The sequence below is a fragment of the Piliocolobus tephrosceles genome, chromosome 4 (genome assembly GCF_002776525.5).
Source record: "Piliocolobus tephrosceles isolate RC106 chromosome 4, ASM277652v3, whole genome shotgun sequence".
NCBI lineage: Eukaryota > Metazoa > Chordata > Mammalia > Primates > Cercopithecidae > Piliocolobus > Piliocolobus tephrosceles.
This window is the reverse complement of record NC_045437.1, coordinates 83,315,931-83,321,578: the sequence shown is the minus strand read 5'-3', so window position 1 is coordinate 83,321,578 and position 5,648 is coordinate 83,315,931.

Sequence of the window (5,648 nt, the reverse complement as noted above, 5' to 3'; positions counted from 1 at the left end):
GTGAAGAAACTCATTGGTAGCTTGATGGGGATGGCATTGAATCTATAAATAACCTTGGGCAGTATGGCCATTTTCACGATATTGATTCTTCCTATCCATGAGCATGGTATGTTCTTCCATTTGTTTGTGTCCTCTTTGATTTCACTGAGCAGTGGTTTGTAGTTCTCCTTGAAGAGGTCCTTTACATCCCTTGTAAGTTGGATTCCTAGGTATTTTATTCTCTTTGAAGCAATTGTGAATGGAAGTTCATTCCTGATTTGGCTCTCTGCTTGTCTGTTACTGGTGTATAAGAATGCTTGTGATTTTTGCACATTAATTGACAAATGGGATCTAATTAAACTAAAGAGCTTCTGCACAGCAAAAGAAGCTACCATCAGAGTGAACAGGCAACCTACAGAATGGGAGAAAATTTTTGCAATCTACTCATCTGACAAATGGCTAATATCCAGAATCTACAAAGAACTCAAACAAATATACAAGAAAAAAACAAACAACCCCATCAAAAAGTGGGCAAAGGATATGAACAGACATTTCTCAAAAGAAGACATTCTTACAGCCAACAGACACATGAAAAAATGCTCATCATCACTCGCCATCAGAGAAATGCAAATCAAAACCACAATGAGATACCATCTCACACCAGTTAGAATGGCAATCATTAAAAAATCAGGAAACAACAGGTGCTGGAGAGGATGTGGAGAAATAGGAACACTTTTACACTGTTGGTGGGATTGTAAACTAGTTCAACCATTATGGAAAACAGTATGGCAATTCCTCAAGGATCTAGAACTAGATGTACTATATGACCCAGCCATCCCACTACTGGGTATATACCCAAAGGATTATAAATTATTCTACTACAAAGACACATGCACATGTATGTTTATTGCGGCACTGTTCACAATAGCAAAGACTTGGAATCAACCCAAATGTCCATCTGTGACAGACTGGATTAAGAATATGTGGCACATATACACCATGGAATACTATGCAGCCATAAAAAAGGATGAGTTTGCGTCCTTTGTAGGGACATGGATGCAGCTGGAAACCATCATTCTTAGCAAACTATCACAAGAACAGAAAACCAAACACCGCATGTTCTCACTCATAGGTGGGAACTGAACAATGAGATCACTTGGACTCGGGAAAGGGAACATCACACACTGGGGCCTATCAGGGGGAGGGGGAGGGGGGAGGGATTGCATTGGGGAGTTATACATGATATAAATGATGAATTGATGGATACTGATGAGTTGATGGGTGCAGCACACCAACATGGCACAAGTATACATATGTAACAAACCTGCATGTTATGCACATGTACCTTAGAACTTAAAGTATAATAAAAAAAATATATATATATATATTGCATCTAATCATGAAAAAAAACAATTTTCTTTCCTTCTCTTTCTTTCTTTCTTTCTTTCGTTCCTTTTCTCTTCTTTCTTCCTTTAGACAGGATATGTTTTCTCCTTATTAGTGAATCACACCACTAAGCAGTTGTATATATGAAAGAAAACACAAGGTAGTGTAAGATTAACTTTAAATACATTATTTTTGTATTCTATCATCTATCATCTATCTATCTAGCATGTATCTATCTATCGTCATCATTATTTAAACACACATTAGAATAACAATGCATAGTTAAAAATTTATTAAAATATACACAGAGAAATATTCCTTTCCTTAGTTTGTGGATTTTTGAAGTACAGTTAGACTTAACTCTTCTTTTCAAGAAAATGAAATTATTCAGCCATGTTTGATTCTAGAACATTAATTTTTTCATTTTCACTTTTAAAATTTTAATCAACTTGGATGTTACCTTAGTTTAAGATGTGTGGTACAGACCTGCCTTTTCTTTGTCCAGATGGCTAGTAAATTGTCCCTCTGCAGAGTTTTCTAATCTAGAGATTCTCATGACATTCATCAGTATTAAATGAACCCTTGCAATTTCAGCAAAATTTTGCCTTACTGTGCATTTGTCTTAGAGGGACAGGAGACTCATAAAATAATTCTGGGGACTGAGAATACCCACTTTTATCTCCATTACTGTATGTAAAAATAGTTGTTGCTTTCTTCTATATTTTTCCAAAGCATTTTATGCATATACAAGTAAATGTCAACAAATTTTTAATTTTTTCTGTCTTTTCACACACAGTATTGTGTTTGCATTTTTCATTTGACAATATTTTATATGTTGGATATCTTTTTGTAACAGTATAAAAATATTTTTTTTTATTTATAGCTAAGAAGTATTCCATAATATGGCTGTAACTCAATTTATTCAGCAAATTCCTACTTATGGTCATTTAGGTGTTTTCCAGTCTTTTACTGGAAACAGTAACAAATTATGCTTCAATAAACAAAAATTTGCAAAAAATACTTAATATATTTTCAACTATATCTGCAGGCTAAATTTCACTCTTAAGTACTGGAAAGTTTTGTAAGTTTTCTAACACTACTGTAACAAACTACCACACATGTAGCTTCTTAAAATAATGCTGATTATATTGGAAAAGTTCCTTTTGCAATGTAACGTATTTACAGAATCTGGAGACTAGGGCAGGCACCTTACTTAAGAGCCATTCTGCCTACCATGCTAGCATGGCCCTTAATATGTGTAGAGCTGGATATATTTCTAGATTTATCTTTTGATGTTTATCTTTTTTTATAGTCAAATTTGTTACTCCTTTTTAGTTTGTAGATTTTTGAGGTACAGTTAGACTCAACCCTTCATTTCAAGAAAATGAAATTACTTAGCCCTGTTTGATTCTAGAACATTAATTTTTACATTTTCACCTTTAAAATTTTAATCCATTTGGAAGTTACCTTAGTTTAAGATGTGTGGTATAGACCTGCCTTTTCTTTGTCCAGATGGCTAGTAAATTGTCCTTCTGCAGTTTTCTAATCTAGAGACTCTCGTAACATCCATGAGTGTTAAATAAACCCTTAAAATTTCAGCAAATTTTTGCCTTACTGTGCATTTGTCTTAGAGGGTGTGGAGACTCACAAAATCATTTTCATATTATAGAAATAATACTAGATGATTTATGAAGCTGTGGTCTCTGACTTTTGCATGATGTAGGCTGAGTCTCTGAGTTTGAGAATTTTCACCTCTAAGATGTGAATGGTATGATTTCTAAAATTCTTTCCCATTATAGAAATATGAGCTCCACTACTAATTTTTATAAATTATGTAGATCTTTAAAATAAATCTTTCCTTAAACCAAATAAATATAATGGATAAATGGCATAGAAGATTATGTATACTGGCAAAAATTAGAGGATTCTCTAGTTACACGCCAAGTTTTTAATTATATCACGTTTCAATAATTAAAACATTCATTTTCAGTCAAAACTTCTTTAAATAGCAAAATGCATTTTGACAGCTGTAGCAGAATTGACAAAAAATCCCCACAAAATTCAACTAAAAACCTGCCATGAGTTTACTATTATTGTTAGTGATTGTGAAGCATTTTTAACACGTTGACCACGTGGTATTATAAAGTTATTACAGGCAGAGCTTTCAGTTCTTTAAAGTTAAACTGTATCTTACTATTTCCAAAGAAAAAGAAGTATACTGACAATAGCTAGCAGTTTGATAAGAGCAGGTCACTATAACAGTTGAACTATCTCTGTCAAAAGTGATTCAATACAAGCCATTTTGGATAAAAGTGAGACTGTTCTAAATCCCAAGGATTCTAGCTGTTGAATTTGAAGTCTTTGGGGAGTAATTTAATGGAATAGTTTTACTTTTCTTGGACTTCATGTAGTGTTGAATTTAAAGACAATGTAGGAAAGAATAAAAGTGAATACATTTTGAGCTTTTTCAGTATAGTAGTTTACTTAGTGCATTGTTAATACTGACATATTCTAAAGTTGCCAAGTCATGTTGCTCATAAATCACACGCTTATTTAAGCCATTAATGAAAATGCCTGTTATGTGCTAAGAGAAACAGTAACATGATTAAAAATCTATATATACTTGTACCAACTAATATTTCTTTTATTTTCTATAATTTTATATTAACATAGGGAGTCATTGTCATTAATGAATTAGTTGTGGGTGCTCTTATGTTTCTGGAAGACTGTAATGAAAAACAACAACCACAACCGAAAAGATATATTTCAATCAGTCTTTTTTTAATGTGACTGTTACTGAAGAGAAAGGAAAATAGAATGATTGAGACTATAGAACGTACTCTGAAGAGTTTTGATTCTGGATAAAAGAGAGTAAGTACACTATCATGTCTCTCTCACAGAATACCACTATAAAACCCAGACAGAAGTTATGGTATAGGTATTTCAGTTCTCTGAAACAAATAATTGAGGCCTAAAAATATAAAGGCTGGACACAGTGGCTTACACTTGCAATTCTAGCATTTTGAGGGGCCTAAGTGGGTGGATTGCTTGAGACAAGGAGTTGGAGACCAGCCTGGGCAACATAGTGAGATGCCATCTCAAAAAAAAAAAAAAAAAAAAAAAAGAAAAGAAAAATAAGTAAAATAAAAATATGACATTCATTATGTCCAGAATAGCATCTAAAATTACTCACCTTAAAAAAGAATAAGGTGAATATCAGCTCACATAGGAAAAGACAATAAGCAGATGCCTTTGCCTAGAAGACATAGATATTGGAATTATCCAACAAAGATTTTAAGCAGCTATTAAATAAATACTTCCATAAGCAATTGTGAAAATATTGAATAAAAAGATAGGAAATGTCAGTAAATAAATAGAAGATATAAACAAAACAAACTTTAAAAATAAGAAATAAAATGACAACAAAAATTACATTCACTAACAAAATAGCCATTGATAGAGGAGTCAGTGAATTTGAAGACGACTCAACTACTATCTTAAGTCAGCTTGTGCTTCTACAACAAAATACCATAGACTGGGTGGCTTAAACAACAGGAATGTGCTTACCATAGTTCTGGAGGCTGAGAAGCCCATAGTTCTGGAGGCTGAGAAGTTCTGGAGGCTAAGGCACCAGCAGATTTAGTTATTGATGAGTCCTGTCTTCCTAGCTTGCAGACATCATCTTCTTACTGTGTCTTCACATGCTGGAGATGGAGAAAGACAGCCAGCTCTGGTCTCTTCTTATAAGAACACTAATCCCATGATGGAGACTCAACACTCGTGACCTCCTCTGAACCTAATCACCACCAGAAGGGCCCACCTCTTAATTTCATTACATCACATTAAGATTTAGGTCTTCAACATATGAATTTGAGGAGGGTGAGGACACAAACATTCCTCTATAACAATAGCATTATTTAATCTGAATGTTAGTAATGAAAACATTCCAAGTTTGGTGAAGGACATAAATCTATAGATTTAAGAAGCTTAGAATGATGCTAAACAAATCCATGTTCAACATGATGCCCCAACAGAATGATGCTAAACAAATTCATGTTCAGGTACATAATAATAAAAATACTTAAAACAAATGGTGCATTTGCATGCATGCACACACACACACACACACACACATTTTGAAAGTGGCAAGAGAAAGCCAATGCATTACTTGTAAGAGACAAAATTCAGCTGGGATGACTGAGAATTCCATGGAGGCCAGAAGGAAATGTTACACTCCTAAAATGCTGAAGAAAACAACTGTCAATTCACAATTCTGTATCTAG